This window comes from Lepus europaeus, chromosome 13, assembly GCF_033115175.1.
Source record: "Lepus europaeus isolate LE1 chromosome 13, mLepTim1.pri, whole genome shotgun sequence".
Classification (NCBI taxonomy): Eukaryota; Metazoa; Chordata; class Mammalia; order Lagomorpha; family Leporidae; genus Lepus; species Lepus europaeus.
The window spans coordinates 36,673-62,580 of NC_084839.1; the positions used below are offsets into that span (position 1 = coordinate 36,673).

A 25,908-nucleotide genomic window follows, 5' to 3' on the forward strand; every position below is an offset into this window, starting at 1 on the left:
CCCCATCTTGTGAGCATGGTACATGAGACAGTGGATGGTGTACAGGCCAGGGTCAGGCTGTAATGCCATGCCATTTATAGCTGACAATGCCTGTGTCAAACCATTAACTAGTTTCCACTTTAATATAATATATATTGCTAGATACAAGCCACAAAACAAATGGTTATTGTTAGGAGTTCCTTAAAATAAAAAGCTGGAGAGCTATTGATATTTATATATAGTAAGTATAAATATTAAATACTAATATATAAGTATAAATATTAAAAAGAGATACAGGAGAATATACACTGGGATTATTTTCATTGATTCATTCAAGTTGCTTCGTTAATGGGAGGTTGCAGGGGGCTAAGCTGCTGCTGCAACATTGGCATTCCATGTCAGAGCATCAGTTCAAGTCCTGGATGCTCTACTTCTGATTGAATCCCCTGCTAATGTGCTTGGGAGGCAACAGAGGATGGCCTAAGTGCTTTGACCCCTGCACCCCTGTGGGAGACCTGGAGGAAGCTCCAGGCTCCTAGCTTCGGATCAATCCAGCTCTAGTCATTGAGGTCACTGGGGAGTGAACCAGCTGATGGAAGACCTCTTTATCTCTCTCTCTCTCTCTCTGCCTCTCTCTAATTCTGCCTTTCAATCAATCAATCAATCTAAAAACAAAAAAGACAAACTCAGTGCAATTAGAAACAAAGTTTCAACGTTTTCCCCCCAAGGAACTTAACAATTCAAAAAACTCCTTGCATAAAGAGGCGCTGCAGTGTCTGGCATGGCAGTTGGCACCTGTACAAGGCTTCTGAGTGCTTGAAATGCAGATAGTCTGAACTGAGATGTGTGTAACATTTTATATTGAAGGAATGGTATATATTGGATTGAATAAAACCTGTTATTAAAAAGTAAAGATAAAAAATGGTCAAGAAATTTTTAAAATTACAATACAGAAGAAGGTTTTTTTATAGTAAATACCAGAGTGTGATAATGTTGTAGAGACAAACAAATAGATCAGTTAAAAATAGCCTCAAATTAGAACTACAGGCGGCATGTACCATCAGTGGGTGCTGTGGTGTGACCACATCCCTTAAATTATCCTGTGTTGGAAACCTAATTCCTCAATGGGGCCATGTAGGGAGGAAGGTCCAGTGAGTGGGGCTGAGCCTGGGTACAGCCCTCCTGTGGGGGTTGCCATTCCTGTGGGGGTGGGCTGGCTGTCCAGGGAGTTTCACCGTTTTTTCCCTCTTGTGCACACACCTGCTCGCCCTTCTTCGTTCCACAGGTTGAAGCAGCATGAGACCCTTGCCAGACAGGGCTGTCCAGTCTTGAACTCACACCCTCCTGAACCCTAAGCAAAATAAAGCCCTTTTCTTTAAAAGTGAGACTTCTATGATATTCTGGTATATCAGCAGAAAATGGACTAAGGCAATTGGGAAAAGAATCTATCATAGGGGCTCGGTGCTGTGGCGCAGTGGGTTAGCACCCTGGCCTGAAGTACCGGCAACCCATATGGGCGCCGGTTCTAGTGCTGGCTGCTCCACTTCCGATCCAGCTCTCTGCTATGGCCTGGGATAGCAGTAGAAGATGGCTCAAGTTCTTGGGCCCCTGCATCTGCGTGGGAGACCTGGAAGAAGCTCCTGGCTCCTGGTTTCAGATAGGTGCAGCTCCCACCGATGCAGCCACCTTGGGAGTGAACCAGTAGATGGAAGACCTCTCTCTATGTTTCTACCTTTCTCTGTAACTCTGTCTTTCAAATAAATAAAAAAAAATCTTTTTTTAAAAAAGAAACTATCATAAAAGTGATTTAGGGACAGGTGTGTTTCTGAATGGGAAAATAACGTGTTTCTTTCACCAAATACTGATGAATTACAAACCTAAATGTAAAAAACCAAAACTTTATAGCAAAAATAAAACATCCAAAAACCTTTAAAGAATAAAATTTCTTACATGTGACACACTGTAGTAATAATAGAAGCTTTTGATGCATTTAACAACATTACAGTTTAAAAAATTTATGCATCATGAAGAACATGTGGTAACAAGGAGAGCTGCAGACCGGGAGGAGACACGCTGTGCACATCCAAGTGGTAGGCGTCAGGGTTCGGTTTATCTAAGGGATTTCTACAAGCCACATAGGAAACACAAATATCACGCTAGTCAAGGTACAAACAGGCAGCTCAGGGAAGAGAAATCTCAACTGACAAACACATAGACGACCTTCAGAATAATCAGATTTACTCAAACAGTGAGGAGATGTTTCCTACTCATTTGATGGACACAACTTTAAGAAAATGACAAAACAGTTGATTTAGGGATAGAGAAATGGAAGAAAGACTGGCTTCCCCCGAGCAAGAAGAACTACAGCCAACACACTGGAACTTCACTGCAGCTCGGGATCTTCTGGGTTTTCAGCCTTCAAAAACAAGAAGCCAGGGGCCGGTGCCGTGGCTCACTTGGTTAATCCTCTGCCTGTGGAGCCGGCATCCCAAATGGGCGCTGGTTCTAGTCCCAGTTGCTCCTCTTCCAGTCCAGCTCTCTGCTGTGGCCCAGGAGGGCAGTGGAGGATGGCCCAAATGTTTGGGCCCTGCCCCTTCGTGGAGACCAGGAGGAAGCACCTGGCTCCTGGCTTCAGATCAGCCCAGCACCGTCCACAGCGGCCATTAGGGGGGTGAACCAATGGAAGGAAATCCTTTTTCTCTGTCTCTCTATTTCACTGTCTATAACTCTACCTGTCAAATAAACAAAGCAACAACAACAACAACAAAAACAAACAAACAAACAAACAAAAAAAAGAAGCCAATTCCCTAAAATACTCTGAGGAGCTCCTGGCTTCATTCCCTACTCCAGCTTCCTGCTAATGTGTACGCAGGGAAGCATCAGGTAATGGCCCAACTGCTTGAGTTCCTGCCACCCACATTGGAGAGCTGACTGCTTTGGTTTCTGCTTTTGGCCTGGCTTAACCCAATTCCAGCTGTTGTGGGCATTCAGGAAATGACCCAGCAGACAGGAGATGTCTGTCTGCCTGTCTCTCTGCCTTCAAAACAAATTAGATAAATAAATAAATAAATCTTTTGAAAATGGCAAAACAAAGTTATTGAATTTTGGTTTCTGTAAAAATGAGAACTACTTACTTCTCTAGATCAATATAACCCTAACCCCCAAAGATTACACTGCATTTATGCACCAATATTAAATTGGGCTGTTTTCTAAATGCAATAATTAATTGAACAAAATAAAACCAAATCCAAAACAAATCCCTGAAAACTTAGATGAAACCCAGCTACTGAAACTTTATCAGGTTATGTTACAGAAAACTCAGCAAAGCCACAGATAGTACTGACCTTGTCACCTTAACTTTGTGACAGTAGCTCTGGACAAGGATCTTAGAAAGTTCTCTTACTGATGAAAGAGAGTTATAATTTCTGAAAGGTATTCCTATCTTTTTTCATTCTTTCTTTCTCTATTATTTAAGAAGCATGAATCTTGAGTATAAAATTCCCATGCATTACTTATTAATTATTTTCCCTCTTTGAGCTGAAGTTGATGGTGGTGATAATGGTCAGTTCAAGTGTCTAAAGGCACACGTTAGTTACACTGATACCTAATTATTATTATTAAGCTCCCCACAAACTGGGAAGGTTAACACTTCCAATATGGGGTCATGCAGTCTGCTGTGGAAGGAGTGGTGATGCGTGGAGACTGGCACCATGCAGCTGAATACTCTGTGCTGCCTACCAAGACCAACGGATCTTTCAAAGTGGAGAACCCTCAGCTGAGCATGTGAAGTCATATTAAAATGAAACTATGGTTCACATTCCAGTGGACAGAAATGACAGACAACCATTACCCAGAACACCTTCCTCTGGTTAGGAAACATCAATGCCAGAGGCTCATCATGATGTTCAGTGTCTAAGTATTTCATTTTTTTCATGAACTTTTTCAAGTATACTCATATAGTTAATGCAGTTGTGTGGCCAGTTCTAACCAGCTGTGTGACTTTGTGTAGGTAACACTTTTCCTGGGTTCAACTCCTCATTTTCTTTTTCTTTTTTTTTTTTTATTTTTTGACAGGCAGAGTGGACTGTGAGAGACAGACAGAGAGAAAGGTCTTCCTTTGCCGTTGGTTCACCCTCCAATGGCCGCCGCGGCTGGCACACTGCGGCCGGCGCACCGCGCTGATCCGATGGCAGGAGCCAGGTGCTCCTCCTGGTCTCCCATGGGGTGCAGGGCCCAAGCACTTGGGCCATCCTCCACTGCACTCCCTGGCCACAGCAGAGAGCTGGCCTGGAAGCGGGGCAACTGGGATAGGATCGGTGCCCCGACCGGGACTAGAACCCAGTGTGCCGGTGCCGCAAGGCGGAGGATTAGCCTAGTGAGCTGCGGAGCCGGCCAACTCCTCATTTTCAAAGCAGAGTTTCCCCTGCAAGATACCTTGGGTCTGTTCGGCTCTGTTTAACATCCTGTGAAGAAAGTGTTGTCGGGTCTGAAGGGTAGTGTTTCTATAGCTCTCTAGTCCTTAGGAAAACATACTTCTGTGTTAAAGAAACTCACAAAAAGACTTCCATAAAGCGAAGTTTCAAGTGCTGCTCTGTTTGTTGGTGTTTGCTAAGCCCCATGTGACTCATCCCCTCTTGTAAAGGCTTGTCAAGAATGACAAGGCTCTCTTGACAAGAGACTGGTCCTACATAGCTTTTTAATTTAAATAAACATTACTTCTTCTGTGGATGCAAGCTGGGCAAAGAGGTAGACAGTAAGGGAAGAGCAGGAAGGAGCAGTATGAACCAATAGCAAAACTGGGCAGGAGTGGCTGCAGACCGTGCAGTACGCTCTCAGGTGTGTGTGGTGTCACCACAGAGGAGGCAGGGTGCTCTGCCTGGGGCAGGCAGCTTGGGAGCAGTGCGTCTACCAAAAGAGGGCTCCCAGCCTGGCTTCCAGTGTAGTTGAGATCCCCCAAAGTAATACCAGGCATCTAGGAACTACTTTCCATATTTTGAAAAAAGTTAATTGGAAATTGTCCACCTGTGGTGCTTAATAGCTTTCTTAGCTTATCCAGACCATCAGAGCCCTGGGATGCTTTGAGCCCATGTTGTGAGACCCCTCTGTGATAATGGGGCAGAAACATAACCAGACACCAGGAGGCCCAGCCCAGCAGCTCTGTGACAGGGGCACCTCTGACTGTGTCCTGTTTATTCTGGACAAGACATTCAACTGTGGCCAGCAGGCAGTGTGGTTTGGGTGCTGAGAAAGAAGTCCCTCGAGTAGCTTGGGACTTCACAAGGAGGGCAAAAGGCTTTGCTGAAAATAACTGCTGGCACCTGCATGAGAGTGACATGGGCAAGACCTCGGCAGACAGCAATTCCCAGTTCTCTACACGGTGTTCTTCACATGATACTGAGGACTTTGTTCTGGCGTGGATGCTATTCTTTCAAGAGACAGAAAATGCTCTGGAGTGCGTCCCGTGTGACCTCTGCTGCAAGGCTGGCCCCTTGTCTCCGGGTTTTCACTATTAGTCACAGAGAGTTCTTGAACTTTGATATTTTCTCCTCATGCAGCCACTCTATGCGTTGGTTCCGGTGCTCTGATATTTGTTGGGTACCTTCTTTGTTAGTTCTGGAAAGTGGTGTTTCTTAAAAAGAGAGCTTGGCAAAATAGAAGGAGGCACTGGACAGCATAGGAAATAAGGATGACCACATGCAACAGTGGCTCCTGAGGTCGGGCTAGGCTGAGGTTCAAAATGGCAGGAAACAGGGTTCAGCTCAGGTATTTGTATAGGGAATGCCACAAGATGATTGGGCCCTAAGTCGAATGGGGTAGATATTACCTCAGGCCCTAAATCAGTCATTGTAGTGCTGGCTTCCCGAGTAGTCCGGAAGCCTTTGCAGGGTGTGTCAGCAACAATGCCTGGGGACCAGGCCTGCCACCATGTTAGGGTGGCAGGCTTGGGAACGCCCTCTTAACCTGTCCACTCTATGAGTAAAACTTGTGTTAGGACTTTGAAGGAGAGAGAACTTCTACGCTGAAGAAATCCATCTAACTTTGTTTGCTACAGAACTTCTCAGGCCTACTCGGGAGCCAAGGTTGAGCTTGCCCCTGTGTCACAGCTGATTAACCCCCTGCAAATCCCTGCTGTGGGCCTTATTCAGGGAGAACAAGGCGATTCAGCACATATGCCTTTCTAATGGTTAAGAAAGTGGCAAAGAAATAAAATGCTTGGGAAATTCTATATTTTCCACACATTATCTCATTTCTTACAACAGAGACATCACTGTAACTCATTAGTCATTTTAACATTCTTATGCCTACTAAAATATCGCTAAGCTAAGCCCTTTCCTCTTGCTGATTTTCACAAACTTACGGAAAATTCATTACAGTAATAATGAGGAAACTTTCCTTTCAGTAACTTCAACATTGTCTCTTACTCATCACTTTGAATGACTTCAGTCACCTTTTTTTGAACCCTCTCTAGTTTTCCACTCTCTTGCTTGTAATCACTCTCAGGCAGCCTTGAAGTTCAAGCAAAATGAGTCAAAGGAGAAAGAGACTTCCTGGTGCTGTGGAAGTTGCTGAGTCACCGTCCCTGAAGCTGCAAGCTGTGGAGCCGGGACCTGCCAGGTGCCACTGCAGGGGGACACTGGGTCTCCCAGGGCGGCTCTGGTGTCTCTGGGGGCTCAGAAACTCCGTGAGCAGGAACATCGCTCAGCCAGATTCTCAGTCCTCACACAGAGCCCTCAGAAACATCGTGGGACATCAGGTAGGATGGCCAAGTGGCACAATTGTTCATTCTTAACAAGAATCCAGTGTGCTAAACCTTCACCCTTCAAATGGTGAGGTTTTAAGCTGAGTGAAAGAAACATTGGTTGTAGCTGCAGTCACCCTTTTGCAATTCTCTCTACAAAGCTTTAACGGCACTGTGTGTTCGTGCCAACCTCCCATGAGTATGATTTGCCGTGCACAATTGGCAACTCACTAGTCACTTGTTCTGGTCTTGCTCTGATGAAGCAGATGAGGGTTCAAGAAACTCAGACCATGTCAAGAATCCTGACTGTGCTGTCTGTGGCTGTGCCAATCCATGGAGGGGCTCTTAGGGAAGGGCAGTGGATTGACATGTTTCCTGGTGTCTGAGTGACAGACACCCAGTGTGATCCAGCAGGGGTTCAGTCTGTTGCACTTGAGCTATGCCGTACCCCTCTCCAGTCAAAATGACTAACAAGTTTCTAAAACCAATGACTCAGAACTGCTTATTAAACAGGAAGCCAACTAATACATTACCTCTACCAAGGGGTATTTTCAGAGATAATTTGAAAGTTTAGTAATTTATTTTGTACTTTTAGCAGGAAGTTTATTGATTTTTTAAAAGATTTTTATTTATTCATTTGAGAGGTAGGGTTACAGACAGTGAGAGGGAGAGACAGAGAGAGAGATCTTACTTCTGTTGGTTTACTCCCCAAATGGCCTCAACGGCCGGAGCTGCGCCGATCCGAAGCCAGGAGCCAGGAGCTTCTTCCGGGTCTCCCACTCAGGTGCAGGGGCCCAAACACTTGGGCCATCTTTCCAGTCTAAGTATAGCAGAGAGCTGGACTGAAAGAGGAGCAGCCGGGGACTAGAACCGGAGGATTAATCCACTGTGCCACGGCACCGGCCCCAAAGTTTATTTATTTTTAGGAGTAGGTTTTCTTAATAACCAAGCAGAAATAGCCACACAGATACATTTGCTCCAATTTCTGGTCCCATGTAGCAGGTTCTGATGAATCGATATAAAATTTGGAAGAGGACATGGTTTTAAAGTCAGGGGGTCTGGGCCAGATGCTGGCTCTGTCGCTGCCCAGTTCTGTGGCTTGATAAAAGTGAATCCCCTCGTGGTGCTGTAAAGTCTGGTCACACCTTGCTCGCCTGGCTGGGGACAGAAAGGACACACTTGAGGAGGCATGTGTGGCCATCCAGGATGGAGAGGACACATGTGAGGAGGCGTGTGTGCCTGTCCTGATGGTTAGGACACACGTGAGGAGGCGTGTGTGCCTGTCCTGATGGTTAGGACACACGTGAGGAGGCATGTGTTCCCATCCTGGATGGTTAGGACACACGTGAGGAGGCGTGTGTTCCCATCCTGGATGGTTAGGACACATGTGAGAAGCTGTGTGTAGACATCTGGGGATGGAGAGGACACACGTGAGGAGGCATGTGTGCCTGTCCTGATGGTTAGGACACACGTGAGGAGGCGTGTGTGCCTGTCCTGATGGTTAGGACACACGTGAGGAGGCGTGTGTGCCTGTCCTGGATGGTTAGGACACACGTGAGGAGGCGTGTGTTCCCATCCTGGATGGTTAGGACACATGTGAGAAGCTGTGTGTAGACATCTGGGGATGGAGAGGACACACGTGAGGAGGCATGTGTGCCTGTCCTGATGGTTAGGACACACGTGAGGAGGCGTGTGTGCCTGTCCTGATGGTTAGGACACACGTGAGGAGGCGTGTGTGCCTGTCCTGATGGTTAGGACACACGTGAGGAGGCATGTGTGCCCAACCAGGATGGAGAGGACACACATGAAGAGGCATGTGTGGCCATCTGGGGATGGAGAGGACACACATGAAGAGGCGTGTGTGACTGTCCAGGATAGTTAGGGCACATGTGAGGAGGCGTGTGTGCCCAATCAGGATGGAGAGGACACACGTGAGGAGGCATGTGTGGCTGTCTGGGGGTTGAGAGGCCCTGTGTACATGTGGGAGGCTCTGCAGAGTTGGCAGCTTCTTTGCTGGGTTACCTCACCCCAGCACACACACTTTGCTCGCTGTGCCTCCCTCCTTCCCTCAGTGTAGAAACTCTGGGGTCTCCAGCAGCAAGCCTGTGTGTGATGAGAGCAACTGAGGATGTGGGTACCATGTTGCTGGCCTCCTCCACAAGACTCTTAGGGAAGATCTTCCCTGTGGAGTGGTTGGAAGTCAACCTCAACAACCACCCTGTTTTCCCTGAGACTCTGCAGGTGATGCTGAGGTCGCCAGTCTGGTTTCTGATTGTGCAGACTGGTACTGGCTTTCATCCTCACAACTCCCTTTTTTGGTGCTGGGGGACCCTTGGGCTCCAGTGGGGCAGAACTTGTCTCCTTGTACCATGAAAGAGCTGCATCAATTGATTCTTAGAATTCTAGTTTGAAAAGAAGACAGGAGTGAAATGGTGCAGGTGGAAACTTCTCTGTCAAACATTTTAATTTCTAGAAACTGGGGCTGTGCGCTACTGTAGATTGCTGATTCAGCGCAATCGACTTTGCTGCCTCCCTCACTTCTCTACCATCTCTTCTTGCAAGAGACCTCAGGGTAATGTGAGGTCTTTTAGTTCTCGTCTGACATGTATTTCCATTATGATGCCTGATGCTAACAGGCCCAGAGTAGGATAGGAGAGAGAGATTATGTAAATACACTATGTGTAGACACACTGAGAGGCTGTATGTGGCTGCCAGTGGCCAACCCCAAGGCAGCTCCTCTGTCCTGAGTCTGCTGGGCCCATGTGTCCTGGACACCACAGCCTCCTCCCTTCACCTGACTGTCAAGTTGCTCTCCTGAGAGCAGGGGAGCCATTTCCCCTGAGTTCTGCTCCAGCATGCTCCTTCCTCCCTGCTGCCAAGGACCCCAGAACACTTGTCAGCATCCCACTGGAAGCTGCGTTGCAGCTCAGCTGTGCGTCACAGGCAGATTTGCTGTGGAACAAGCAGAGCCATCACTAGCCCTCAGTCAGTGCTGATGGCCTTGGTTCAGAGAGTGCCAGCAGGCGGCTTCTGCAGCAAGTCAAACTCTGGACCTGGTGGTTAAAAGGTGTTGTTGCCCTTCCCCCTCCAACTCAGACCATCACCATTCTCGAAACCAAGAGTAGGGAGGGGTGCCCAGCTCTGACCCTCATCCTCCCATCGTCTCCTGTGGTCCCAGCACTCTGCTCACAGCAAGTGCGATCTCAGGGTTCTCAAGGAGGAACAGAGAAGCTCCCTGGATAGTCTCTGACGTGTTCCCCAAGTCTAAGGTGCATGAACCCTAGCATTTTTAAAAGGCCCTAGAATATCCCTGGAGAGCTCATGTCCTAGGGGCAGGGAGCAGTGTGGTTAAGAAGCTGGCCAGTCTATTCCCAGAGGAAACGGGTTGGGGGGACCTGTCCAGTAGGTTGTGAATGACATCATGGGCCAACTGGGCCAGTGTGGACACACGACCCCATCTCAGCCTGGTTTACATCACACTGGCTTTGAATCCAAGTTCATCACTGGCAAGTGGCTCTATCTCTGTTACCTAGTTCATTAAATGTGTGAAACAGGAATAAAGGAAAGAGCCTCAAAGCTCTGCTCAGGGTTACATGAATGAGTCTGAAAAACCCGAGGGTTTGTCTGCATGTGGTCAACAACAGTTAGTTATTGCTTTTATTTATTTAGAAATATTATTTAATTTATTCAAAAGGCAGAGTGCTAGAGAGTGAGAAAGATCTTCCATCCACTGGCTCACTCTCCAAATGTCTGCAGTGATTGGCTGGGGCTGGGCCAGGCTGAAGCCCAGAGCCAGGAGCTCCATCCAGGTTGCCCATGTGGGTGGCAGGGGCCCAAGTACCAGAGCCATCTTCTGCTGCTTCCCCAGGCCCTTAGCAGGGAGCAGGATTGAAAGTGGAGCAGTTAGCACTCAAACCAGTGCTCTGATGAGAGATGCTGTCTTTGTAAGCAGCAGCTTAGCCAACTACACAATGCAGACCTAGTTACTGGTTTTTAAAATCATTATTATCCTAATATTACAGCAGAGGAAATCAAAATGAAGCTCACAGGGGCTTAGTAATTTGCACAAACATGCATCAAGAGAGTATCAGAGACAGAACTGAGTTCTGGTCTGTGCAGCGTAAAAGCCATGGTTTCTTCTCTACCTCAGGCAGAAAGTGATTTTTCCCTTCTGCACAACCTTCATTGTGCACTCATGAAAGGCAGACGGGGAGGGATGCAAGACAACTGTATATTGAGGAGCTGCACTTGTCTCAGCCACAGAAAATATCAGAAAAACAAAGCAAGGCTTGTGTTCTCAGGGGACTGATTGAGAGAGCTTTTCAGTTAAAGAACAGAATAGCAGGGAGACATACCGCTGCTGCTGACTACTGCCACTGGCTGCACCCCAGGACCTACACTACTGGGTGATGCCATCTTGCTGGGAAGAGGTAAGAAGAAGGTACTGTGGCTGCCAGCACCAATAGCTCTAACCATGGGAGAATTCCACAGTCCCCACTGACTTCCAGTCCAGCTCCTTGATTGTGCACTGGGGATGCTTGGGTGCCTGCACCCATGTGGGAGACCTGGAAGATGCTCCCGACTCCTGGCTTCACCCTGGCCCAGGCCCAGCCTTTGTGGCCATTTGGGGAGTGAGCCAGCGATGGAAGAGTCTCTCTCTCTCTCTCTCTCTCTCTCTCTCTCACTCTCTTCTCTCTCTGTAATTCTGCCCTTAAAATAAATAATTTTTTAAAAAATTGAAGTTAGATTCCATATAAAACGATCAACTCAAGATGAACCAAAGACTTAAATTTAAGACCTCAGACGATGACATTTCTGGAAGAAAATATCAGAGAAGCACTTCAAGACACGGGTGTGGGTGGTGACTTCCTGGATAGGACCTCAAAGCACAGGCAACAAAAGCAAAATTAGACAAACGGGATTATTTCAAACTCAGAGGCTTCTACACAGCAAAGGAAACAATTGAGTGAAGATATATCTGACAGAATGGAAGAAAATATTTGCAAACTGCTTATCTGACAAAGGATTCATATCCTATATATATCAGCAACTCAAAAAACTCAACAACAACAACAAAAACAACCAACCCAGTTAAGAAATTGTTGGGAATGGGAGGAGCTGGCACTGTAGCATAGTAGGTTAACCCTCAGCCTGTGGCACTGGTATCCCACGTGGGCACCAGTTTGTGTCCTGGCTGCTCCACTTCCTATCCAGCTCTCTGCTATGGCCTGGAAAAGCAGTGGAAGATGGCCCAAGTGCTTGGGTTCCTGCACCTGCCTGGGAGGCCCGGAAGAAGCTCCAGGCTCCTGGCTTTGGGTCGGTGCCGCTCTGGCCATTGCTGCCATCTGGGGAGTGAACCAGTGGATGGAAGACCTCTCTCTGTCTCTCCTTCTCTGTCTGTAACTCTGCCTTTCAAAGTAAATAAATAAAAGCTTTCTGAAAAAGAAATGGGGAAATAATCTGAATAGACAGTTCTCAAAAAAAGAAATATAAATAGACAATACATGAGTGAAAAAAATGCTCAAAATCACTAGTCACCAGGGAAAAGCAAACACAAAACCATAGTGAGATATTACCTCACCCTGTCAGAGTTTGTGGGAATGTAAATTATAGCAGCTACTGTGAAAAACAGTATGGAGATTTCTTAAAAAAACAGAAGTAGACTTGCCATGTGATCCAGCAATCCCACTACTGGGTGTAAACCCAAAAGACATAAGCACAAGGTATCAGAGAGATACTTGTACCACCATGTTTACAGCAGCATGGTTCACAACGGCCAAAATATGGAATCAACTAAGCTGTCCATCATCAGATGAACAGACAAAGAAAATGTGGTATATACACATAATGGAATATTCGTCAGCCTTAAAAAATAATGAAATTATATCATTTTCAGCCAAATGATTGGGACTGGAAGATATGTTGAATGAAATAAGCCAGAAAATACTGCATGTTCTCCCTTACATGAGGTACTTAAAATTTTTTTAAAAAGGGCCTGAGCATATCAGTTTTGCAGGAAATACAGTCTTTTGTCAAACTTTCTTTTAAATATTTGTCCACCAAATTGACAGGAATTATATACTACTACAGCTTTAATGATTTTGTGACTATTTTAAAATTGACTTTATGAGAGTGAAGTTGAACATATATGGTGCACAGTCCATGCCTATTTTCATGTTGGACTATGGTCTTTTCACTTCATTTGTTGAGCTCTTTATTTAGGGGAGGAATTCTTTGTTTAGTGACTATAATGTAAACTAAACACATGTTATCTTAGGAAGTTAATAAATAAAATATTAAAAAGAAAGGAGGGGCCGGTGCTGTGGCATAGTGGGTAAAGACGTCGCCTACAGTGCCACCATGTCCTGGCTGCTCCACTTCTGATTCAGCTCTCTGCTATGGCCTGGGAAAGCAGTAGAAGATGACCCAAGTCCCTGGGCTCCTGCAGCTGCATGGGAGACCTGGAAGAAGCTCCTGGCTCCTGGCTTCTGAACAGCTCAGCTCTGGCCATTGCAGCCATTTGGGGAGTGAAGCAGCAGATGGAAGACCTCTCTCTTTCTGGCTCTATGTGTCTCTGTAACTCTTTCAAATAAATAAAATAAATATAAAAAAGGAAAGAAAGAAAGGAGATGGACTCACTGTAAAACACTAAGCCAGGCTGCTGTCCCAGCCCCGCCAGGAAAGCATGGGGTGGCAGAGAACGCAGTTCACTTGCCCTGTGCCCCAGTGGGCATCAGTGGCTGATCTAAAATAATAATGTGCTTTCAGGGAGGTTTAGCAGACCCTGCAGGTGTTTGAGTGGAGTTACTCCATGACCACAGACAGGAGCTCGTGGGAGTGGTCTTAGCAGAATTGTTACTGTCCAAGAGAAGAGACTGGGCACATGTTGAAGGCAGCAAATGGATCTTGTTCTGACTCCCGCAGCAGGGGGACCCCAGTGTAGACTGAGCTCTACCCCCACAAAGACAGGTGACTGAGGTTTTTAAATGGAGGACAGAGAGGAACCAAAAACAGACTAAGAGGAAGCGAAAAGAGGGGACAGAAAAGAGGCTGGGAGTCCCTTCAGGGACCAACAGAGGGGGCTGTATGGACGTGGATACCTACAGAAGGCACAGTGGGAGATGAATGAGAAGTTTATCTGGGGTTTGGGACTGGGCACATCTTCCAGCTCAGCTGAATTGGGTCACCTTTAGGGACACAGGCTGAAGCATAGTCAGATCTCTCTGAAGCCGTGTTCACAGCACAACCCCCAGAAACCTGGAGTGTGTTGTGTCGTCTCCTGTTGCTTCTGTGACACCCACATGTACTTTGTGATTCGAGGTAGCACACACGTCTTCTCTTACAGCAGGCTGGGGCATGTCCAGCCCGTGGGCTATCTAAGGCCTACAGAATCATGTGGTCTGGCCCTGCGAAGGCCACTGCAGGCGGGGCTTGAAATTCAATAAATCTATATATCAGGTTAATTTTTAAGTTCATACTTTTGTATGGCTTGCGAATGATGTTATAACTATGCAAATGGCCCTGGGTGGAATTAAGGTTTCTCAACACTCTCTTGCAGCTCTGGAAGCCAGGGCTATATAAAGGGTTCCTGGGCTGCATTCCTTCAGAAGGCTGCAGGGGGAGTCTCCCTGGGGGGTGGGGGGGTGATTTTAGCTTCTAGAGGCTGATCCTTATCTCCCAGGCCCTCACTCCAGCATCAAAGAAAGCCAGTGCTCTACTCTCCTGTTCGGCTGGTGATTGGACTTCTCAGACGTCTGTGGTCAGCCTCTGATTGGTGAATGGCTTGTGGTGCTGCTGGCTGGCTCCCAACTTTGGGGCTCTCAGGCTGACCTGCCTGTGCTGGCTGCCTGTTCCCCTTGGGCTCAGGTGCACATGCATCTCCTCCCTTTGATTCAGTTGCCCGGGGAATGCTCTCAGCATGGCAGAGAAGCAAGAGAGGTAGCAGATCTGCTGGCTGTAGTCTGCTGATGCTCTCTCAGCTGCAGGGAGTCTCAGGGCCCAAGGAGGGGAAGGGGCCTTCACCTACTGCATGAAAAGAATTGCAGTCACAGGCACAGAGTCAAGGTGCAGTGAGAAGTGGATTGCACTATAAGCACCAACAAAGTACTGCAGTGCACATCCTGAGTGTTGTAGAAATTAAATACTTGATGGAGAAGTCTACATGCACTAATTCTTGTCTTCCTTGTGAATTAGTATAATTCTAGTAACTAGTTGATATATCAATATATCTGACTTTTAAAAAAATATTTATTTATTTATTTGAAAGAGTTACAGAGAGAGGAGAGGCAGAAAGAGAGAGAGAGACACAGACACAGAGACAGAGAGAAAGAGAGGTCTTCTCTCCGATGTTTCACTCCCCAATTGGCCACAATGGCCAGAGCTATTCCAATCTGAAGCCAGGAGCTAGGAGCTTCTTCCAGGTCTCCCATGCAGGTACAGGGGCCCAAGGACTTGGGCCATCTTCTACTGCTTTCCCAGGCCATAGCAGAGAGCTGGTTCGGATGTGGAACAGCCCGGTCTTGAACCAGCGCCCATATGGGACGCTGGCACTTCAGGCCAGGGCATTAATCTACTGCACCACAGTGCCAGCCCCTATATCTGACTTTTAAAAGGACTGTGAAGAATGTCTCTGCAACACTGGCACTGGCCTCAGTGATTTCTTTCCTGTCCTCTTTCATACAAACCTGGAAGCATATGCACCACTCTCCACAGCTCCTTGGCTGGGTTTGCTGGTGCAAGATAGGGCTCACAAATACAGCGCCTCCCAGGCAGCACAAGTCTGTGTTGTGTAGCTGTTTGCATGCCTATCTCTGCCCATCCTCACTGCTGCCACACACTCAACAGGAATACTTGTGGGCATTAATGAAGTATTTGAAACTGTAGCTATTATACTACATTACTACCTATCTTGCTTCCACACAGCTCACCTTGTAACCTGGCATCCAGAGATGTGTTATGTACTTCCCCAAGCTCTACAAAGCCATCTGTGTCCCAAAGAAGCAAGGCAGCACCTACACAGGGGTGGACAGTGCAGCTGGTTGGACACCTGGCATCGTCTCTGTGCTTAGTTTTGAAGTCCGCATGTTACAGCTGATGCAGCCAATGCACTAAGATGTTACAGCTGATTTGAGCCCCAATAACTTACTTTGTCCATGAAGTATGAAACAACTGAACAAACTGAGTAGGCAATTTCAGCAAAAAGACATTTACTGAAAGGAGCAGAGAAAGAGCTCTCAGGAAAGCAGCTGGGTGAGATCTTTCAGAAGAAAAAAGCCCCAAAGAGAGGTGATCTTGGGGTTTTGTGCCCCTCTGGAAAGTTTGTATAAGGTCATTTAAGAAAAGCGGTTTTTTTGTTTTTTGTTTTTTGGTTTTTTTTGGATGACCATATCCTGCCTTCTTATCTCTCATTTCTCCAATTTAGTTGTGACTTCTAAGGGACGGAGAACAAATTCTGTCTGTTGGGAAAAGTTGTTTGTCTTTACTGCACTCCCGTGTCTGGCCACAAACAACTCCAGCCATGTGGCCTTCTGGGAAACCTTGGCGCCAACGCCCGCTTTTCTCCTGACTAACCAATGACTTTTTAATGTCTCTTTTATTATCACAGTTGCTTTTTAGCTCAGGCTGGTTTCCAAGCTAGGCTAAGAAAATGTTTTACATTACAGGAGGGGCCCCTTTGTTCTCTGTCTTTTTACCATTTACATCACACACATTAATCATCTGAATGGAAAATCTCTGAGTGTTCTAACCAGTACGTCATTGTGGCCACCACTAAGCTCTCAAAATTGAGGACAATCACACAAGTTCACTCCAAATGCTCCTCTGCTATGCTTTTGGAAAGCATGCCAGTTTGGTCTTGGAAGCCACTTTTCAAAAAGGGAGATTAGTTCCCGAGAGTGTCCCTGCTCAGGTTGATTGGGTTGAACACTGTGCAGTGTGGAGCAGCTGCTTGCTGTGATATCAGAACCCTGATGGCACTCACACACCTTGTTGGCAGGTGGGGTGCTCACGGTCTGTGGGTTGTGCAGCCAGGTCATCTGGTTTAGTACTCAGAGCATCATCTCACCTGTCACCACTCCTTGTTATGGAAAAGCCCCTGATTATTGATAAACCAACTAGATTTAGGTTCCTCCAAGCAAAGAACCAACAGGAAAAGCCCTCAACATCTTCCTCAGTGACATAAACACACGTGTGCTCTGTCCTTTCATCTGCCACTTTAATGAGCTCGGTGGTCTGGATTCAGACAGGAAACATGGTGTGGGTGGGGTGGTCCTGCATGTTGGTGTATTGGTCCATGGCACCTTTTTCCTTCCACCATTCTGTTAATGTCTGTACAAGGACTTAGTTCTAATTATTGAAATTTGTACATGATTCTGCCAAGAAATATATCACTGTATCGAATGCAGGCTTTTAAACCTAACTTTTGTCATGAAATGTTACACACATGTGAGAAAGTATGTGAAAAAGGAATGTATGGTTTCATGTCTTAATACATGGACACTAACGTAATGTCCACCCAGTTCAAGAAGTGACATGTTCGTGTGTGGCCTTTGTGGCCTGTCTCTGTGTTCCTGTCCCCAGCCACACATCACCAGGGCACCAGGGCGCCAGGGTGCTGATCGCTTGCTTCAGGAGACGACATGTCCCGAGGGGACCCTGGGCTGTCCCAGCAGCAGCAATGCTCATGGGACTTGGCTGGTGTGCAGCAGGGGAGGTTCCAGGAACCACAGCTCTGCAGAGGCCCTCTCTGGAAGCAGGGACAGTTTTATCTTGTCTGGGAGGAAGGAGGACTAGACCGGGGCTGAAGCTATGACCTATAAAGATGCAGTGACCCTCGCCGTAGCCGGGAGAGGGGACACCTGGTGTTCCGTGGCATTGCCAGTGTTCATGCTTTCTCTGTGTTCCACGATGACCCCTGCAGGTCTTGGTCCGTAGCTGATGCCAATGTCCTCTGGGTTGTTGGGGTCCAGGGCAGGAACCCAGAGCTGGCTCCTGGGGGTCAGGGTGGCTCTCGCTGCTCAGGGATGAACCAGCAGCTGTTGTGCTATTGGAAAGAACTTTTTGGAGTTGAGGGAAGGAAAGTGTTAGAACTGTCTACCAGATGATGCTGGGTAACATTTTTGATCTCATATTCAAATCGAAGTATTTTGCATCTCCCTAGGTCAACATTGAACAATTATTTTCTTTTCCTTAATTTTAAAAATTATCTCCAGAAGAAAGCATTTAAATATTGAAGAAATTATTTTATTTTAAATGGATTATTGCAACCTTTCTGGTACATATGTAATAATTCTTCACGACTTTTAAAAGGCCTGCCTCTGCTTTGCCTGGGTAGTCATCTGTGGTGAAGGGGAGAGAACAGTGAGGGGGCGGTTTCGATGGTCAGCAGGACAGGTATCAGGAGCTTTGCCTCAAAAACGTGGAAGCATCTCGTCTTCACCCCCGTGGTGGCAGGCGGCGCGGCCTCCTGGAGTTGAGGTGCCTGGTGGGCACTGGGCTTGGCTTCTGTCTGTGATGAGGGATGGTGAGAGAATTCCAGGGACAAACAAGGCAGCATGGAGAATGTGCTGTGAGTTCTTCATATTATATGGTTTTTCTAAGTTTCATATAAAAATTGATTCTTGCCATGATTTTGTGTAGCACTCATTATTTGAACTAGGATAGGAATTTTAACCTCACAGAAGTTGGATGATTAGCCCAATTTCATTTGATTTATGATAGAGGCAGGAAGGCAGGAAACCACATTTCATCTTTCTTTTTACTCTATGCATATATATTCTCACCATTCTGCAACTGAATTTTTACAGCCTAAGTGCTCAGAATTTTTCTCTGGGAGAAAATTGTGTTTTCTTTAAGAGTTCCATTTGCTAACTTTTCTTTAAGAATCTCTTTTTCTTAAAGAATCTCAAAGCAAAGAAGAATCCCAAGGTATGAAGGTGAGAGGAACGAAAGCATTGATCCCTATTGGCACCCAGCTGTGGCTTCTGGTCGGAGGTCGCTGCTGTGTCGGAAGCGAGGTCATCAGTGAACGGATCTCTGTGGAATCAAACGTGGCTGTTTCTGGGCCCTGGCTTCTCAAGTTGCAACAGCTTCTCGGGTCCTGCCAGTTTTCCTGGCATTTCCGATGAGCACGGGCACCTGTTTTCCTGTTATTAGCTATTAGAGGAAATCTGAAGTGGAGAATCCCTAGGCACTAATTAAAGCAGGAGAAAAATCGGCATAAATCCCAGTTATTACCCTCAGAGAACACTCGTGTTTGCAAAGCAGACAGCGCACTTTCCTGCCCCTGTTTGGCCATAGGTGGATGCTGCTGTGGAGCTGTGGAAGTGGGGAAGGCAGGAGAAAGCCACAGACAGACAGGGATGCTGGACACTTCTCCAGGGGCAGAGAGGGTGAGGCCACATGACAGTGCCGGGGTTCCTCACTGTGGAGCAGCAGGTCTGAGCACGGAGCCTAGGACCAGCCTGGTGCTCACCAACTAGGCCGGGGTTGGGGGTTAACTCCCCAAAGAGTTTTTCTAAACAGAAGTCTGTATATTTATGTTTGTAAATATGTTTATTCACATATTCTATATATTTTGATAAAATGGTGATTTTAGTATCTCCTCTACTGACCATTGTAGAGGACCATAAGCTTGTCTGATTGAGCCTTCTTTCAATTTTTCATGTATTTACATGTATTTCATGTATTTACATCAGTAAAAACATCAACTGTAAAATGAAAGGCTTAAATTTTCAAATTGCTAAGGTTTTCTTCCTAACTCAAGTTAATACACACGCATGCACACACCTGCACGTGCACACACACATGCTTCTTCCCCTCACCCCATTCTCTGGGCGTCTGGACTCTGACATCAGATCACAGACGGCCCAACAGCCTTCCATCATGCAGCACCTCTGTCTGGAAAATGCACACATACCACTCTTCAGTTGTTTTTAAAGATTTATTTATTTGACAGAGTGACAAAGGGGAGAGACAGAGAGAAAAAGAAAAATCCACTGCTGGTTCACTCCCCAAGTGCTCCCAAGAGCCAGGGTTGGGCTACACTGAAGCCAGGATCCCAGGACTCAGTCCTGGTCTCCCACATGAGTGTCAGGGACCTATGTGCATGAGCTGTCATCTGCTGCCTCCCAGGTGCATTAGCAGCAAGCTGGACCGGACATGGGGCAGTGGGGACTCAGACCAGCATTCCAGTGCAGGATCCCCTGCACCACAGCCCCTGCCTTCCTCGGGTTTTGAGAATTTGCTGCTATGTATTCACACATTGCTTCCCAAGTGCTGAGTACCTACTACTTGTACTAAGTACTATATCACTTCGTACTAGGTATTAATATTCTGGATTTACAAAGTTGGAAACAGATTAAACAGCCAGTTAGTTCCCAAGGCAGGACTACAGCTGAGGCTTTTGTTACCCCAAGGGCTATGAGAGCACCATTTTACTTGCTGCTATTTCTCCAAAGATTCTATTGATAAAATGAGATGTTTAAAATGTTTTCTTTTTTAAAAAATTATTTATTTTAAAGGCAGAGTTACAGAGAGGCAGAGGCAGAGAGAGAGAAAGAGAGAGAGAGAGAGAGAGAGAGAGAGAGAGATCTTCCATGAGCTGGTTCACTCCCAAAATGGCCACAATGGCCTGGGCTGTGCCAGGCTGAAGCCAGGAGCCAGGAGTTTCTTCAGCGTCTCCCACATGGGTGCAGGGGCCCAAGCACTTGGGCCATCCTCTGCTGTTTTCTCAGCCCATTAGCAGGCAGCTGGATCAGAAGTAGAGTGGCCAGGACTCGAACGAGTGCCCATAGGAATGCCAGCGTTGCAGGAGGTGGCTTTACCTGCTATACCACAGCACCAGTCCCAAGATATTTACAGTTTTCTAATACCCTTTATTCAGTTAAAAGACAAGAGAATAGGATCTTTGGAGAGTAAATGCTGTCTGGCTACAGGAAAGAGTGTAGGAAGGTTTTTAGTACTGTGTGATGTCTGCAAATAGCACCTGTTCTGATCCATAACATCCGAGGCTATGTGTTTCCCGCACTACTGCTTTAACCAAGGAAAGTGCTACAACCTAGGTAGCTATAGTTGCATAGATAGATAAAAGCTTGAAGAAGAAAAATAGGACCCCAGGGACTGGTATTGTTGCATAACAGATTAAGTCGCTACCTGTGATACTTACATTACAAATGGGCATGGGTTTGTGTCCTGGCTGCTCTACTTCAATCCAGCTCCCTACTACTGGCCTGGTAAAGCAGTGGAAGATGACCCAACTGTTTGGGTCCCTATACCCATGTGGAAAACCTGAATGAAGCTCCTGGCTCCTCTTTGGCTTGGCCCAGTCCTGGCCATTGCAGGAGTAAACCTGTAGATGGAAGATTGATATATTTCTCTGTCTCTGTCTTTGTCTCTCTCTCTCTCTCTCTCTCTCTCTCTCTCTCTCTCTCTCTCTCTCTGTCTTACCCCCTATCTCTTAAACTGGACTTCTAAATAAATAAATAAATCTTATAAACAAATAGGACCTTGATCCTTACTCTGTCCATTACTAGCTATATTCCTATGAGCAAGTCTGCTAACTTCTTAGAATTGTGGCTCTGTCTTTAGGACAGATGGTGGACCCTTGCGTGCTTACCTCCCACAGGCAGGTGACCATGCTTTATAAAATGCAATGCTCTGCAAACATGAAGTCGCCAATCAGGGTAGGAGGCGTTCCAAGCAATGATTCACCAAAGCTGAGTTGACTTGAAACAAGAAATATTGTTCAGGGAATGGGCAGGGAAAGAATGTTATAGGGGTCCCATTATGGCCCACAGGACTTAGATGTCCAAGGAAAGAGCCAGGGTAGTTGGAGCAGAGAGCATTGTGGCAGCTAATAGTTAAGTTCCTAAACAGAATCAGCTAGAATCAGCTTGAGGTGGGACAGTAAAGCAGGACTGTTATTGACAAAGTCCCAAGCCAAGATTGTGACTTGAAAAGTGTCGGTCAGGGCTGGCATTGGGGCCCAGCAGGCTGAGCTGCTGCCTGTGACGCTGGCATCCCATATGTGTGCCAGTTCAAGTCCTGGCTTCTCCATCTTGGATCCAGTTCTCTGGTGAGGCAGCTGGGAAAGAAGTGGAAGATGGTCCAAGTGCTTGGGTCCCTGAACCCACATGGGAGACCTGGAAGGAGTTCCTGGCTCCTGGCTTAGGCCTGGCCCAGCTGTGGCCTTTGTGTCCATTTGGATAGAGAATCAGCAGATGGAAGATTCTCTCTTTCTGTCTCTCTCTCTCTCTCTCTCTCTCTCTTTCTCTGTCCCTGTAACTCTGCCTTTTGAGTAAATAAATCTTTTTTAAAAAGTGTCCCATCACCAGTACCAGAGCCAGGTGGAAATCATTGTGGAGAAAGCCAAATTGGCAGGAACAAGTCCAAAGGTAGCAGTTGTGAGAGCTGGAACACAGTCTTGGGTGCAGGAGGCCTGTGAGTTCCACTTCACAGCTCCTGGGCCGTGTGTGTCTATTTCTCATGTAACTGCAGCCTGCTTGTTCTCACAGGGCCATGTTCAGAGACAGGGCAAGGCCCAGGTTCCGAGAGTGAACGGTAGAGAGATGTCTTGTTTTTGAAGACTCTCAAGCGGGGATGGCCCTGAAATTCCAGCCCATTAGGATCTGAGGGGCCAAAATCAAGAGCCTGCAAAGATGATTGCAACAGAATCTTCAAGAACCTGGGAGCCTTAGATGACAAAACAGCAATGAACATTCTTTGTCTGATGCCAGAACAATTGGTAAGTTCTTATGTCATTACATGATGTTGATATTTGTTGCCCTTTAGAAAAGGAATACAAATGTATGCATGGTTAAAATACTTTTGTCTACACCCTTTTTATTAGTGATAATAATAGTTCCTTCATGAGGCCAAGTGATTTATATCCTATTTTTGTTAGTTACAGAGCAGGAATGCAGGTTATTGTCCACACAGACAAGATGAAGACATTTCTCTATGGACTTCTCTGGCTAAATACCATATCTTCAGACAAACATCTACAGATGTATGAGAATGAAAAATTTAACATTTTCACAAGATCTTACTTTAAAGCACTCATGAAACATGCATATATTTTGAAGTGATTTTCTATTCTAAAATGAAATTCCCATACATTATTTAGTAGAACTGCTGTGCTTGGTAGGAATATGTTTGTTTATATATAGTGGGGGGGAGTTGCTTATATAAAATAGACATTATTTCCTCATATTCGGGAATCTCAGGCTTCCCTTGTATTTTATTATATTTTTTATTTTAAAGACTTTATTTATTTGAGACATAGAGTTACATTCAGAGAGGGAGAGACAGAGAGAAAGGTCTTCCATCTGCTGGTTCATTCCACAAATGGCCGCAATGGCCAGAGCTGATCTGATCTGAAGCCAGGAGCTGAGGGTCTTCTTCTGGGTCTTCCATGAGGGTTCAGGGGTCCAAGCAGTTGGACTATCCTCCATTGCTTTCCCAGGCCATCAGCAAGGAGCTGGATCGGCAGAGGAGCAGCCAGGACTCGACCCAGCAGCCATATGGGATGCTGGTGCCGTAGGCAAAGGCTTAGCCCACTACACCACAGCACTGGCCCCTCTGTTGTATTTTATAACAATGATGGTTTCCAAGTTTACATTTCAGCTGTTTTGTGGAACACTCCTTCCTTTAGGGCTGTCTGATGCTTCTCCCTCCCGTGACTCAGCTTGTGATCCTTGGCTGGAACACCACAGAGGTGAGGCTGTGTTTCTCTCAGTACAGCTGGGGGCAGGGGGTTTGTCCTGTCGGTGGCATTGATTTCAATTGTTTTCGAAGGTGTTGTCTGCTAGCCTTCTCCAGTCAGGTTATTGTTTTTTCCTTCAAGGACACTCAGCATTTTGTAGCACTACCCAAATATTACTCATCAGGCTTTCAATTTATTCTTTTTTTATATACATATGAATTAGTGGCTTCCCATTTTATTCAATAGGCTATAATTTGTGGGTTTTCTTTATGCTCAGGTTATCTCAAGTTTGGTTAGTGGGAGACTCTGCTCTGACTTCTGGGTACTTTTGACTTGTCCACACTATTCTTTGAATACTTTCTGACACAATAAAATTTCTCACCTTCATTTTGTTTTCTCCCTACCTCAGACCTGAAATCAGTCACTTCTCTAAAGAGAGTAGTTGCTGTTTAAAAACTGAGAACTGGATGTCGATGTGCTCAGTGCTCTTGTGATGTTGCTGCTCCTGCACCTCTCCATGGACAGAGGGGCAAGTGTCTACCCGCGTCTGCATTTGTTCCTGGCTGTGTATTGGAAGCTGTGAGTCCATGCAGGTATCTTCAGTTCCAGTCCAACACCACAGGACTCATTCCTGCTCCCTTTCAATAGCAATACATCTGTCCTCTGGTAGAGATTAGGATGCTCATAGATTTCTTATTCATTCAAATAGTTTCTCTTCACCACTCCTTACTTCCCACTACCCTAACAAGATAGATATTGAATATGTAACTACACATAGAACCAAGATTATGAGCATCAGAAAGCAGTTTCATATGGAAGAGTTCTATGTAGGGGCTGGCATTGTGGTGCAGGGGACAAAGTCCCTGCCTGCAACGATGTCTTCCCAAGTGGGCACTGGTTTGTGTCCTACCTGCTCCACTTCTGATCCTGCTCCCTGCTAATGGCCTGGAAAAAGCGGCAGAGGATGGTCCAAGTGCTTGGGCCCCTGTCAACCATGTGGGAGACCCAGATGAAGCTCCTGGCTCCTGGCTTTGGCCTGACCCAGCCCTGACTGTTGTGGCCAATTGGGGAGTGAACCAGTGGGTAGAAAAATCTCTCTCTTTCTCTCTCTCTCTCTCTCTCTGTAGTTCTGCCTTTCAAATAAATAAATAAAAAAAAGTTATATGGTATGAAAAGGTAGACATAGTAGAACAGTCAAAATTTAAGGAAAAAGTAGAACATTACATTGGAAGAATAAGATCTTATTAATTATCTTATAGCTACTAGATGATAAAGGGAGAGATGAAGGGGAGAAGTTGTTGCTAATCTCAAGAAGCTCAACATGGAGATCTGGTGACTGCCTCCTGCACAAAAATGGTGGCTGAGTTGTTGCCCTGGGGGTTAGTGTAAAGTAGGCAGCAGAGAGGAATCATTGTTTTGTTTAAACATGTATGCTGAACAAAAGAGAGAAGCATAATGCAGTAGCTCCCGGAGCTAGGGAGGCTCGGCCCCTTCGGATTTCATCTCAGGTCTGCTCCATTCCCCACTAGGATCGGCTACACTTCCTGGCTCTGTGCCTGCCCATGCATTGGTGCCCCCTTGCCTCATGGTATATATTAAGTCTTTGGCCAGGAGACAAGGAAGTTACATCTTTTTATCACTTCCTTATCAAACAGAAAAATGAAGTAACTGAGAGCATTTCTGAAAATGAAAGCCACGCAACAGGAAGGTTGATTTACAGAGCTCTCAAAGTCATCTGCCGACCGCGAAACATGCTTTCCATATGGCAGTATCTACAATAAATTACTCTCCCACACTTTGGATCATGCTATAGAGGACCTGTTTAAGTTACAGCCTATCAAAATTTTTAATATCCACTGTGTATGGTGTAGCTCACACACGAATTACCTGCTGCACTTACTGAGGATTCTTAACATTCTTTGTATTTGAGCGGAGATTGGGCCAGAGATAAATTACATTATTAAGGTATAATTAAGAGGCAATAAATTGACAAGTCTTAAGCATGCAAGTGGATGATTTTTTTAAAAAAAGATTTATTTATTTATTTGAAAGGCAGAGTTACAAAGAGGCAGAGGCAGAGAGATCTTCCATTCACTGGGTCACTCCCCAATTGGCCACAACTGCCAGAGCTGGGCCGATCCGAAGCCAGAGCCAGGAGCATCTTACAGGTCTCCCACGTGGGTACAGGGGCCCAAGTACTTGGGCCATCCTCCATTGCTTTCCCAGGCTATAGCAGAGAACTGGATCAGAAGAGAAGGAGCCGGTTTCAAACGGGTGCCCATATGGGATGCCGGCACTGCAGGCGGTGGCTTCTACCCACTACGTCACAGCGCCGGCCCTACAAGTCTATGATTTTTGACAATTGTATATAGAAAGAAAGCAACTCTGAGAAGTAGATGTAGAACATTCCTATTACCCAGCAGGTTCCCTTATGCTCCTTCCAGTCAATCGAAGGCAAATATTGTTCTGAGTTGGGTCTGGCTCTGTG

At 46.2% G+C, this 25,908-nt stretch overlaps 1 long non-coding RNA gene across 1 annotated transcript; it reads left to right on the plus strand.

The window, feature by feature from the left end:
• The first annotated feature begins 6,595 nt into the window (after nt 1-6,595).
• On the plus strand, nt 6,596-24,005 carry LOC133772984 (uncharacterized). Its single transcript, XR_009867840.1, has 4 exons — nt 6,596-6,733; nt 22,231-22,460; nt 23,370-23,432; nt 23,830-24,005. It is a non-coding gene; the product is annotated as an uncharacterized LOC133772984 (long non-coding RNA).
• The last annotated feature ends 1,903 nt before the right edge of the window (nt 24,006-25,908 follow it).